At 35.0% G+C, this 14,888-nt stretch overlaps 1 long non-coding RNA gene across 2 annotated transcripts in view; it reads right to left on the bottom strand.

Moving 5' to 3' along the window:
- Positions 1–14,888, bottom strand: part of LOC140628649 (uncharacterized) — a 207,710-nt gene that overhangs the window by 148,056 nt on the left and 44,766 nt on the right. Inside the window, exon 1 of one of the 2 annotated variants that reach the window (XR_012026676.1) lies at positions 6,312–6,392. The exons of the other annotated variant lie outside the window; for it this stretch is intronic. This is a non-coding gene — a long non-coding RNA (uncharacterized lncRNA). Of the gene's footprint in view, positions 1–6,311; positions 6,393–14,888 lie in introns of those variants that run through there. 2 annotated transcript variants of the gene reach the window in all.

Raw genomic sequence — 14,888 nt, 5'->3', positions numbered from 1 at the left:
CACCAAAAAGGAGAATTATACACCAATATTGCTGATGAACATGGATGCTAAAATTCTCACCAAGATACTAGCCAATAGGATCCAACAGTACATTAAGAGGATCATTCACCATGACCAAGTGGGATTTATCCCCGGGATGCAAGGGTGATTCAACATTCGTAAAACAATCAATGTGATAGATCACATCAATAAGAGAAAAAACAAGAACCACATGGTCTTCAATAGATGCAGAGAAAGCATTTGACAAAATACAGCATCCATTCCTGATTAAAACTCTTCAAAGTGTAAGGATAGAGGGAACATTCCTCAATATCATAAAAGCCATTAATGAAAAGCCCACAGAAAATATCTTTCTCAATGGGGAAAAACTGAGAGACTTTCTTCTAAGATCAAGAAAATGATAGGGATGTCTACTCTCATCACTGTTATTCAACATAGTACTAGAAGCCCTAGCCTCAGCAATCAGACAGCAAAAAGAAATAAAAGGCATTCAAATTGGCAAAGAAGAAGTCAAACTCTCCCTCTTCGCAGATGACATGATACTGTATATAGAAAACCCAAAAGACTCCACCCCAAGATTTCTGGAACTCATACAGCAATTCAGCAGTGTGGCAGGATACAAAATCAATGCCCAGAAATCAGTGGCATTTCTGTACACTAACAATAAGCCTGAAGAAAGTGAAAGAAAAGTTCTATTCATTTATGCATGATGTGTTTGTTTATCTCTGGAAGTTATTTTCCATTTTATGATGCATTTTGCTTATAAGGCAGTTTTTCACTCAAATTATCTCCCAAAAAGATCATCTTAAAAGCAGATTTTAGTAAATACAATCCTTAAAAAGATTAAGTTATTGATTGGTTTGGTATCATCTTGATGCTTTTTGTTAGTGGTATTTTTAAAATTTTTATAAGACAGTTGGCTTTTTAGGTCTTGTAAATTTAAACTCATACCTATGAAGACTTAGGCGTTTTTTTTCAAGATACAATAATAATCCACTTTTTCCTATCACAGTATTTATTATTAAAGGAATCACTTAAGAAAAGATAGTCCTTCAGTTTCACTTTAATTGACTATCTTCTGGTTATAGTCAATTAAAATTAAAGTTTACAATTTCTATTTAAAATATTAGCAGTAGTAGTAGATGGTAGAATTATTATTTTTTCTTGATTATAATTGACACACGATGTTACATTAGTTTCAGGTGTACAACATAGTGATTCAAGGTCTCTATATATTATGTTGTGCTCACCACCAGTGTCACTATTATCTGACACCATATAGCGCTATTACAGTATCAGTGACTATATTCCCTATGTTGTGCCTTTTATTCCTCGACTTATTCATTCCACCACTGTGTCTCCTATTCCTCTTCACCAGAATTGATTTTTCTTTTAACATCTTTTTCATTTTCCAAAATTTCTAATGAATACCTATTAATTTTATAGTTTTATCATCATATCTATAATTTTTATAACTTTAAATAACAAAGAAATGAATTGATTAAATCAAATATATACATACATACCAATAAGAAATCAAAATTTATCTGTTTATCCCTTCCAGTGTTAGCTAACAAAGAGGCTTTGACTTCAGCGATGACTGTTACTTCATTTAAGGATAGATAGTAACAGAAAGGGTGGTTCTTGGTAGAAACGGCTAGAGCTTTCCTTTCTTGCCACTAGATCTAATAATTGCCATAAACTCTCCTGTTTGATGTGATGAACTCATTTGCCTTAATATTGGTGAAATGGAAGAAATTAGGGGCAGTATGTCATAACAATAGCAACTACTGCTGCTCCCACTAATACTGGAAGAAAGCAGTGCCTTTCTTTGGCCAGTTCCATCTCTCCTTCCACTGTTCTTAAGGCCCTAAACTCACCCTTACTTGAAGGAAAATTCTCAGTGCCTTGAATTCAGCAAATAAAGGCTAAAGTACTACAATGTTATGAATTCCAGAGGTATTCACCTCTTAACATCTCCTCTTTTCTTTGTTTATTTATAATTTATAGTCTGTTGACTCCAGGAAAAGGACTCAAAATGCAGTATTTCAATAGGGAATTCTTGAAGACTAGAGACTCCAGAGACTCAAAAGAATGTACTTCCAGTGAGGAAATTTCTAGTATGATGGCCTTTGCATAACAGAGGTATTCTGGGGAAGTCATGACACATAGGTAGTTGTTGGCCTTCCAAACATCAAACTGATCCTGGAAATCTTTTATAAAAAATACAAAATTTTCTAGATCGATTCCTAAAGCATTCTATATCAAAACCAAATATAGAAATAAAATGGTGGAATATTCAGAGTGGGGTAGGGCTGCTTGTGGGTATGTTGAGGAGCAAGCATTGTGTATGATTGTTCAGTGAATTTTGTTCTGTTTACTTAGAGCAGTATCTTTCCAAATACCTTTTACATTTTTATAAATATAAATACCTATATCGATCTATCTATCTATCTATCTATCTATCTATCTATCTATCTATCTATCAGAGTATCACTCAGCCATAAAAAGTGAAATCTTGCCATTTGTAATGGCATGAATGGGGCTAGAGAGTATTATGCTAAGTAAAATAAGTCCATCAGAGAAAGTCAAATATACCATATGATTTCACTCCTGTGGAATTTAAGAAACACAACAGATGAACACATGGGAAAGAAAAAAAGAGAGGCAAATCAGAAAACAGACTCTTATCCGTAGAGAACAAACTGAGTTACTGGGGTGGGGGGGAGGGGAAGGTGGGCAGGAGGATGGGTTAAATGGGAGATAGGAATTAAGGAGTGCACTTGTGATAAGCATTCAATGTCGAAGGTACGTGATAAATCACTAAATTCTACATGTGAAACAAATATTACACTGTATGTTAACTAACTGGAATTTAAATAAAAACTTGAATAAAAGAAATGAATCTTCTCTCTACTTTTTTTGCTCTGATTCTAATCTGAATCCCTTGCACTTATCCTTAAGGATCATGCAGGTCCATGTCTGACCCTATGGCTATTAATAAAAATTCACCCTGAGGTGCTAGAGTCTGACAGGCAGAGATAACATTCAAAAGTGTGAACCTGTAAGTCAACAGGAAACAAATAATTAATAAATTGGACCTCATCCAAATTGAAAATTTCTTCTCTGCAAAAGAGTTGGTGAAGAGGATGAAAACATAAGCTAGAGACTTCAAGAAGATATTTTCAAACCCTGTGCTCAAAAAAGGTCAAGTATCTAAAATATATAGAGAACTCTCAAAACTCAACAGGGAAAAAACAAACAATTCAAGTAGAAAAATGCCAAAAGCCATGAACAAACATTTTATTGAAGAAGGTACACCAATAGAAAGTAATAAGCACATGCAATGAATTTAACATTACTATTAGGAAAATGAAAATTCAAATCATAATGAGGTGTCATTACACTCTTATTAGAATTGCTAAAATAATAGTGATAACATCAGATGCTAAAGAAATGTTAAGAAACTGGATCAATCATACACTGCTGTTGGGAGTGTAAAACTGTACAGCCTCTCTGTTAACAAGTATTGTGGTTTCTTACAAAACTAAACATATACTTAACATATGACCCAGTAATTACACTCTTGTGTAACAAAGAAACAAAAAATGATGTTCACACAAAAACCTGTACTTAAATGTTCACAATAGCTTCATTCAAAATAGTCCAAACTGGAGACAATGCAGATGTCCTCCAATAGGTGATGGTTAAAAGAACTGATATATCTTTACTACGGAATACTACTCACAACAACAAACTATAGTTATATGTAACAAGTTGTACGAATTTCCATGGAATTAAGCTGAGTGAAAAAAAAATCAATCCCAAAAGGTTAACAGTGTATGATGTCATTTATATAGCATTCTTGAAATCATGCAATTATAGAATTTGGGATGTTTTGATTAACTCCGGATTACAGTGTATCTCATATATAAATAGTGTGTGAATTAGAATTAAATTACAATAAAAATATCCAAAAATTAGGAATATCCAGGGGCACCTGGGTATCTCATCATTTAAGTGTCTGACTCTTGATCTCAGCTCAGATCTTGATCTCTCCCACAATGGGCTCCATGCTGAGCATGGAGTCTACTTAAAAAAGAAGAAATATCCAACAACAATAACACTATCAATGGACATCTGGGCTCTTCCCATAGTTTGGTTATTGTACACATTGCTGTTATAAATACTAGAGTGTATGTGCCCCTCTGAATAAGTATTTTTTTTTTATCTTTTAGATAAATACCTAGTAGTGAAATTGCTGGATCATAGGGTAATCTTTCAACCCATGAACACAATATGTCTCTCCATTTAGTTGGGTCCTCTTTAAACTATTTCATCAGCATTTTATAATTTTCATGATGCAGATCCTATATCAGTTTTATTAGATTTATACCTAAATATTTTCTTTGTTTTCTTAAGGCCCAAATAGGAGACCCAGCACTTGTGTTTTCCAACAAGCCTGCATTTATTTATTTGTTTGTTTTTAAAGATTTTATGTAGTTACTAATGAGAGACACAGAGAGAGGCAGAGATATAGGTGGAAGTAGAAGCAGGCCCCCTATGGGGAACCTGATGTGGGACTTGATCTCAGGATCCTGGGGATCATGACCTGAGCCAAGGCAGATGCTCAACCACTGAGCCACCCAGGTGTCCCTAAATATTTTCTTTATATTAAGCAATTATATATGATATTGTGTTTTCAGTTTGTTTCCAGTATTTTTGTTAATGTGAGGGGGTCCACATAGGGGAACACTAGTTTGGTTAATAGGTGTGGGGGTGGAGCAGAAGGTATGAGTATGAGCCTTAATTATGGTTTTGTAGAAAAGAACAGGTGAAGCAGGGTAAGCAGGTGTAGGATTGACTAATATGAATAATTTCAGTGGACTCTGGGGTAGAAGGGCTGTCCCTAGCTGTGTGGTACCTGACTCTGGGGTGATAAGGTCAGGAGAAGAGTGGCTTTGATTGTGAGCCCTCAATAAAGGAGAACATCGTATAAGGGCTCCTGATTGGTTGGCTTGCATAGGAAAGGCACATTTGCAGGCAAATCCTTTGCTGTCTCCAGGAATTGGCTAACCCTGGGATGTGGGCAATTCTTCTAGGGTCATGAAAGCCCCAAGAGGTTAAAGCATCAAATACAGAAACTAGAAAATGTGATTATTACAAAAATTTTCCAGTATTATATTAAATAAGAATGGTAAAAGTGGACCTCTTTACCTTCTTCCTGATATAGACAGAAAACATTAGGTTTTCTGTAGTCATTCTTTATCTATTTAAGGAAGTCCCCTTCTGCTCTTGCCTTGCTGAGAGTTTTTACCATAAATGAGTGTTGGAGTTGGTCACTTTTTCTTCAAGAATTAATATGATCATATGATTTTTCTTCTTGAGCTTGCTAATATAGTGGATTACACTGATTGAATGCTGAAGGAGCCATGCATATCTGGAATAAATAATTTTTTATACATTTCTTGATTTGATTTGCTGATGTTTTGTAAAGGACTTTTGCATCTAAGTTCAGGAGAGATATTTGTTAATAGTTTTCTTTTTCTTTGTCTTTCTTTCTTTATTTTTCTGACATGGGTTTTGTATGGTTTTGATGTAAGGGTAATACCTGTCTTGTAATATGAGTTGTAAAATGTTACTTTCTTCTCTATTCTTTAGAAGAAACCATATAAGCTAGTTCTACTTCTTTAAATGTGTAGTAGAATTTTCCAGTGAAACCATCTGAGCCTGGAGATTTTTTGTTTTGGAAGATTTAAAATTATAAATTCAGGAGGAGAAGATGATGGTAGAGTAGGAGGACCCTAGGCTTATTTTGTCCCACAAATACAACTAGATAACTATTAAATCATCCTAAGTACCTCAGAAATCAACTTGAAGACTGGCAGTATAACTCCACAACTAAAGGTAGAGAAGAAGCAACATCAAAGAAGGTAGGAAGTTCAGAGACATGGTTTAGGAGAGAAACAGATTCTGGCAGCTGCAGAGGGGAGGAAGCTGCAATTGTGGAGAAGGGCAAGAGACAGACTAGCACACAGGGAAGTGCACAGGAAGACAAATCCCCATTGCATTTGGCTTGGAAAGTAAGAGGGGTCAAATTTCAAGAGTTCTTATAATCAGAGGGCTTAAAGCCTGGATTTTTAAAGGCCAGGGAGCTTGGCTCACATAGAGCCCAATGAGTATTGGGGCTGCTCTTGGAGAGAAAGCAGAGCAAACTGCCTGCGGACATATAGCAATCTGAAGTGCTCTTGGGGCACACAGTGTGGAGGTTATTTGTTCATTTCAGAGTGTGTCCCAGAGAGGCAGCATACCTGGAGAGAATCCTTAGGGAACAAAGGAACTGGTAGGTGCCATTTCCCTCCTCCACTCCTCAGAATAAGCACAGGACCACCTGCAGGAATGAGGACACAGCAGATGCTCACTACCTAACTTCCTTACACAAAGAGCCATGCCCCCAAGCTTGAGTGAAACCCCTTTTAAGCCATGTTTGCCTCGCCCTTAGCATGACAGACTCCCTCCCCTAAAAGAGGGCCCAAATCCTGCCAACACTACATCTCCCAGCCCGGGATTTTTTTACAGGGCCTCGGTTCTGGCAGCAGTGGCAATAGGTGTCATTTCATAAGCAGAACAGAGGACACCTTGTTAAAACTCACCACAATCAGGCCAAGGACCAAACACTGCTCACAGCAAGCAAAGAGAGCCTCTGCAAATGACTGGCCTGAAGGATAAAGTAACAAGGATATAATAGCAAAGTATACACAGCACACATTGAAAATACTCCCTGAAGCTCCAGGCCCTGGGGAACAGGGAAAAATACATAGCAGGGCACTATAGGACCTCTTGTTCATAAGGTCATTACCCTCAAGAACAGGAGATATAACCGACTTTCTTAACAGAAGCAGGTACAGTGACTTAGACAAAATGAGAAGACAAAGGAATGTGTTCCAAATGAAAGAACAGGACAAGGCAACAGTCAGAGATCTAAGTGAAACAGATATAATTAATATGTTTGCTAGATAATTTAATGATCATAAAGATACTACCTGGACTTGGGAAAATAATGGACTTGGGAAAATAGTGGAAGGCATCAGAGAAATTCTTAATATAGAGATAAAGAATCACATAGCAGAGAAAAAGGGCTCAATAAACAAAATGAGAAACATACTTGATGGAAAGAACAGCAGGCTGAAAGAAACAGAAGAATGAATTAATGACCTAGAAGACAGAGTAACAGAAAATAATTAAGCTGAACAAAAAGAGAAAAAAAGAATTATGAAAAATGAGAATAGATTTAAGAAATTCAAGAACACAATTGAACATAATAACATTCATATTTTAGGAGTCTCAGAAGAAGAGAGAAGAGGGCAGAAAATTTATTTGAAGACTTAATATCTGAAATTTCACTAATCTGGGGAAGGAAACAGATATCCAGATCCAGGACACACATATAAAGAAAAAATAATAAAATTTTAAAAAGCAGATCCATGCAAGGACATATTGTAATTCAGTTTGCAAAATATAGTGATGATAAAGAAAATATTTAAAGCAGCTAGACAAAAGATAATTTACATGGGAAATCCCATGTGGCTATCATGGAACTTTTCAGCAGAAACTTTCTAAAACAGAAAGGAGTGGCATGATATATACAAAGTGCTGAATGGGAAAAATCTGCAGCCAAGAATACCCTATCTAGCAAAACTACCATGCAGAATACAAGGAGTGATAAGGAGTTTCCAAAACAAACAAAACTAAAGGAGTTCATGACCATTAAACTAGCCCAGGAAGAAATATTAAAGGGGACTCTTTGAGTGGAAAGGAAACAGCAAAAGTGATAGTATGAAGGTAATAAACATAAAAGCAATAAAATGAATATTTCTGTAAAAATCTAGTCAAGAAATTAAAAAATAAAGGGATATAAAATTTGACATTATATGCCTAAAACATGCTGGGAAGAGGAGTAAAGAATGAGTTCAGATTTAAAAGATTATCAATGTAAGATAGACTGCTATATGCACAATAGGTTATATACAAACCTAATGGTAACCACAAAACAAAAATCACTAATAAAAATACAAAGAATAAAGAGAAAGAAATCCAAACACATCACTAAAGAAAATCAGCAAGCCATGAAAGAAAGACAAGAAAGGATCAGAGAAAATCTCCAGAAACAATCACAAAACAAGAAATAAAATGGCAATAAATACATATCTATCAAGAATTACTTTGAATGCAAATGGACTAACTGCTCCAGTTAAAAGACACAGACTGACAGAATGGATAAAAAAGCAAGATTCATCTATATGCTGCCTACAAGAAACTTATTTTAGACCTAAGTCTAAGTGAAAGTGAGGGAATGGAAAAACACCTATCATGCAAATGGCTATCTAAAGAAAGCCAGAGTAGCAGTACTTATATTGGACGAAACTGTAAAACAAGGACTATAACAAGAGACTAATAAGGAAACTATATAACAATAAAGGGGAAATCCAACAAGAAGATGTAACAATTGTAAATATTTATGCGCCCAACATGGAAGCACCCAAATAAACAAAAACAGTTAATAACAAACATAAAGGAATTAATTGACAATAATACAGTATTAGGGGACTTTAACAATTCACTTATATCAATATACAGATCATTTACACAGAAAATCAATAAGGAAATAATCATTTGAATAACACACTGGAAATGGTGGATTTCCAACCTAAAACAGCAAAATACATTCTTTTCATGTGCACACAAAATATTCTCCAGAATAGAATTACACATATTAGGCCATTAAACAAGCCTCAGCCAATTTACAAAGATCAAAGTCATACCATGTATCTTTTCTGACCACATATTTTGAAACTAGAAATCAACCACAAGAAAAAACCTGAAAGAACACAAATACATGGAGATTAAATAACAAGCTACTAAACAATAATTGGGTCAACCAAGAAATCAAAGAGGAAATAAAAGTACACAGAAAAAATGAAAATGAAAACACAGAGATCCAAAACTTTTGGGATGCAGCAAAAGAGCTATACAAGCCTACCCCCAAAAAGAAGAAAACTCTTAAATAAGTAACCTAAGCCTACTCCTAAGGGAGCTAGAAAAAGAACAAACAAAGCACAAAACCAGTAAAAGGATGGAAATAACAAAGAATTGAGCAGAAATAAGTGATAAACTAAAAAAACAATAGAACAGATTAGTGAAACCAGGAGCTGCGTCTTTGAAAAAAAATTAATAAAACTCTAGCCAGACTTATAGAGAAAAAAGAGAAAGGACTCAAATAAATCAAATCACAAATGAGAGAAGAGAAATAAGAACCAACACCATAGAAATACAAAAAATTATATGAGAATATTATGAAAAATTATATGCCAACAAATTGGACAACCTAGAAGAAATGGATAAAGTGCTATGAACATATAAACTACCAAAAACAGGAACAGAAAAAAATATAAAATTTTAGGGATCCCTGGGTGGCGCAGTGGTTTGGCGCCTGCCTTTGGCCCAGGGCGCGATCCTGGAGACCCGGGATCGAATCCCACGTCGGGCTCCCGGTGCATGGAGCCTGCTTCTCCCTCTGCCTGTGTCTCTGCCTCTCTCTCTCTCTGTGTGACTATCATAAATAATAAAAAATAAAAAAATAAAAATAAAATAAAATAAAATTTTAATAGACTCATAACCAGGAAAGAAATTGAATCAGTAACCAAAACTCTCCCAATAAACAAGTTCAGGACCAGAGGGCTTCACAGGTGAAATCTACCTAACATGTAAAGAAGAGTTAATACCTATTCTTCTCAGACTACTCCAAAAAATGGAAATGAAAAGAAAACTTCCAAATGCATTCTATGAGACTGGCCCTGATGCCAAAACCAGAAAGAAATACCATAAAAAAGAGAACAACAAGCCAATATCTCTAATGAACATAGATACAAAAAAATCCTCAACCAAATATTAGCAAACCAAACCCAACAATACATTAAAAAAGTCATTTCCCACGATCAAATGGGATTTATTTATTTTTTCAAATGGGATTTATTTCTAGGTTGCAAGTGTGGTACAATCAACATGGTACATCATATCAATAAGAGGAAGGATAAAAATTAAATGATCATTTCAATCGATACAGAAAAAGTATTTGACAAAGTACAAAATCCATTCGTGATAAAAACTATCAACAAAATAGATTTAGTGGGAACATACCTCAGCATCATAAAGGCCATATATGAAAAACCCAGAGCTATCGTCATCCTTAATGGGGAAAATTTACAGAGCTTTCTCCTTCAGGTCAGGAACAAGACAAGGATGTCCACTCTCAACACTTTTATTCAACATAGTACTGGATGTTCTAGACACAACAATCAGACAATAAAAAGAAGTAAGAGGCATCCAAATCAGTAAGAAAGAAGTAAAACTTCCATTAATTGCAGATGACATGATACTCTATATGGAAAGCCCAAAAGACTCATAAAAAACTGCTAGAACTGATACACAAATTCAGTAAAGTAGCAGGATACAAAATCAATGTACAGAAATCTATTGCATTTCTATATACAATAATGAAGCAGCAGAAAGAGAAATTAAGAAAACAACCACATTAACAACTGCACCCAAAATAATAAAATAGCTAGGAATAAATACAACCAAAGAGGTGAAAGACCTATATTCTAAAAAGTATAAAACATAGATGAAAGAAATTGATGACACAAAGAAATGGAAAGTAATCCATGCTCATGAATTGGAAGAACAAATATTGCTAAAATGTCTATACTATCCAAAGTAATCCACACATTTAATGTAATCACTATCAAAATAGCAACAACATTGTTGAAATGGAATAAACAGTCCTTCAATTTGTATGGAACCACAAAAGACGGTGAATAGCAAAGTAATATTGAAAAAGAAAAGCAAAGCTGGAATCATCAGAATTTCAGACTTTAAGTTTTACTACAAAACTGTAGTAATCAAAACAGTATGTTACTAGAGCAAAGATAGACATAAAGATCAATAGAACAGAATACAAAACCCAGAAATAAGCCCACAATTATATGGTCAATTATTCTCTGATAAAGGAGGAAAGAACATCCAATGGGAAAAACACAGTCTCTTCAAGAAATGATGTTGGGGAAACTGGACAGCAATATGCAAAAGAATCAAAGTTTGATACTGTACTAAAAAATAAACTCAGAATGGATTAAGGACCTAAATGTGAGACCTGAAACCATAAACATTCTAGAAGAAAACACAGGCAGTCTCTTCTCTGACATTGGCCATACAACTTTTTTCAAGATATGTCTCTTGAGGCAAGGGAAGCACAAGCAAAAATAAACTACTGGGACTACATCAAAATTAAATGCTTCTGCACAACAAAAAAAGTAATAAAAAAACTAAAAGGCAACCTATGGAATGAAAGAAGATATTTGTAAATGACATATCCAATAGTGGGTTAGTATCCAAAATAAAGAACTTATACAATTCAACACCCTAAAAATGAATAATCCAATTGAAAAATGGGCAGGAGACATGAACAGACATTTTTCCAAAGAAGATATAGAGATGGCCAACAGACACATGAAAAGATGTTCATTATCACTCATCATCAGGAAAATGCAAATGAAAACCACAATGAGATATCACCTCACACCTGTCAGAATTACTAAAATTAACAACAGAAGAAATAGCAAGTGTTGGTGAGGATGTGGAAAAAAGGGAACCCTTGCACCCTGTTGGTGGGAATGTGAAGTGGTGCAGCTACTGTGGGAAACACTATAGAGGTTCCTCAGAAAATTGAGAATAAAATTACCATAGGATTCAGTAATTCCACTACTGGGTATTTACCCAAAGAATACAAAAACATTAATTAGAATAGATATATGTTTCCCTATGTTTACTGCAGCATTATTTACAATAGCCAAATTATGGAAGCAGCCCAAGTGTCTATGCATAGTTCTGTGTATAAAGAAGTATGATATGTGTGTGTGTGTGTGTGTGTGTGTGTGTGTATACGCGATGGAATACATATACTATATACTATATATGTACTATGTATATTAGTATATATAAGGTAACATTACTCAGCTCTAAAAAAGAATTAAATTAAATCTTGCCATTTGCAACAACATGGATGGATCTAGAGGGTATGTGAAATAAGTCAGAGAAGACAAATACCATATGATGTCACTCTTATGTGCACTTTAAGAAACACAAAGGAACAAAAGAAAAAAGATTCCAATAAAAAAACCAGACCCTTAAATATATAAAATACACTGAGGTGTACCATAGGGAGGTAAGTGGAGGTATGGGTAAAATAGGTGAAGGGGATTAAGAGTACACTTATCATGATGAGCCCTGGGTAATGTATAAAACTGCTGAATCACTGTATTGTAAATATGAAAGTAATATAACACCATGCATTAACTATACTGGATTTTAAAAAATAAGCAAATTAAAAATCAAAAAGGATATTGTTCCCTCATTATTTTATGTGCAAATTAAGATTATATTCTATAAACATAGGTATTTTGTAACCATAAAATCCCCTTTAAAAATAGTAATAAAGCTATAATAATACATATGCTTCAAGTGTTTGTCCCTTTTCCCTCCAGCAGTATGGAAAATGGTGATGGGAAGACAATGTAGCTGTATAAAATGCTTCTGGAAACAAATGCTTTTCTTGGCTTTTGTTCCATTCTCAATAAGGATGTAACAGGCTATTGAAATAAATGGCTGAATATAATGGAATAGGCATGGTGCTTGGAGTCAGCCAACCTGCTGAAGTACTAAGTTGGCCACTGCTTAGATGAAATCTGAAACTTCCACGTCTCTGAGATTTCCTTTCCTCTAGCTTCCAGCCACACTGGCCTCTGATATTTTTGAGTACACAAAAAATGCTTCTCCCTCTTAGCCCTTTCTTTGCTGTTCCCTCTGCCAGAAATGCTCTTTTCTCAGATATTTTATGGCCATTCTCTCATGTCATTCAGATCTGTTTAAATGCTATCTCCTCAGAGGGGGCTTCCTTGACCTTTCTCATCTTGCTATAGTATTTGTAATAATACTTTTAACTGGTTGACACTATATTGAATTATATTGTATTATATTGTTTTATTTTAAATTGTATCAAACTTTTATATCTACTTATAAAAATTTGTCTATTTATTTTCTGTCTCCTTCACTGGAATCTAAGTTTCATGAGGTCAGGTCATTTGCTTATCTTGCACACTGCTGTATCTCCAGTGCCTTAAACAGTAACTAGTAAATACACAAAAATATTTGTTAAATTAATCAATGAATGAATGTACAAGTAATATTGATTTTGAAGGATTCCTTTGGAGAACTAAATAAGACAGCTTATAAATAACACAGCAGTGGATGTTCAATCAACGTGAGTTGGCTTTATTCAGTGGTTGTATATTTCCCTTTAGGTTTTCCCTTTAGGTTAAAAAGATGGTGAGCAAATATATCTGTATCAAATGCTTCCAAAAACAAGTGTTTTTTAATTTAGCACTACAGTGCAGAGAGGTATTTTTTTTTGTTGTGGTGAAAACACACAACATGAGATTACTTTTTTAACATTTTTAAGCATATAGACAGTATTGCTAACCATATGCACATTGTTGTACAGCAGATCTCTAGAACGTTTTCATCTTGCATGACTGAAACTCTACACTCATTGAACAACAAGCAACTCCTTATTCCCCCCTTCTCCTAGCTCCTGGCCTCCATCATTCTTTTTGTCTGTACGAGTTTAACTACTTTCAATACCTCATATAAATGGAATTATGCAGTATTTGTCCTTCTATGGCTAGCATATTTCACTTTAGCATAATGTCTTCAAGCTTCTTGCACATTATAGCATGTAACAAGATTTTCTCACTTTGTGTGTGTGAGAGAGAGAGTTAGAGTGAACAAGGGATGGGCAGAGGGAGAGGAAGAGAGAGAATCTTAGGCAGGCTCCATGCTTAGCATCACAGAGCCCAACATAGGGCTCTATCTCACAACCCTGAGATCATGACCTGAACTGAAATAAAAAGTCAGGCACTTAACTGACCGAACCACTCCGGCACCCCAATTTCCTCATTTTTAAGGTGCTTGGCATTATATATATATAACATTTCATTTATCCATTCATCTTATCAGTGGACATTTAGGTTATTTCCACATCTTGGCTACTGTGAATAATGCTGCAATGAACATGGAATGCAAATATCTCTTCAAGATTCTTTTCTCAATTCTTTTGGAAAAATACCTACAACTAGGATTGCTGGATCACATGGTAGTTCTATTTTTAATATTTTGAAGTACATCATACTGTTTTCATCAGTGACTACACCATTTTACTTTCCCACCAGCAGTGCACAAGGGTTGCAGTTTCTCCACATCCTTACCAATAGTAATTATTTTTCTGTTTTTCTTTTTTCTATCAATGACCATCCTAACAGGCGTGAGGTGATATCCCATTGTGATTTTTTAAAATTTTTTTTAAAGATTTTATTTATTTATTCATAGAGACAGAGAGAGAGAGAGAGGCAGACACAGGCAGAGGGAGAAGCAGGCTCCATGAAGAGAGCCTGACGTGGGACTCGATCCAGGGTCTCCAGGATCACACCCTGGGCTGCAGGCGGCGCTAAACCGCTGTGCCACCGGGGCTGCCCCCCATTGTGATTTTGATTTGCGTTTCCCTGATGATTAGTTATGTTGAGCATCTTAACATATACCTGTTGGCCATTTGCATGTCTCTTTGGAGAAATGTATAATCTAGTCCTTTGGCACTTTTAATCAGGTTATTTGGTATTGTTTACTGTTGATTTGTAAGAGTTCCATATTGTTTTTTGGATATTAACCTTTTATCAGATATATTGTTTGTAGTTATTTTCTCCCATTCCTTAGATTGGCTT

This window comes from Canis lupus, chromosome X (assembly GCF_048164855.1).
Source record: "Canis lupus baileyi chromosome X, mCanLup2.hap1, whole genome shotgun sequence".
In the NCBI taxonomy this organism is placed as follows: Eukaryota; Metazoa; Chordata; class Mammalia; order Carnivora; family Canidae; genus Canis; species Canis lupus.
The sequence above is the reverse complement of the archived record's forward strand: the minus strand, read 5'-3'. Positions and strand labels throughout refer to the sequence as shown.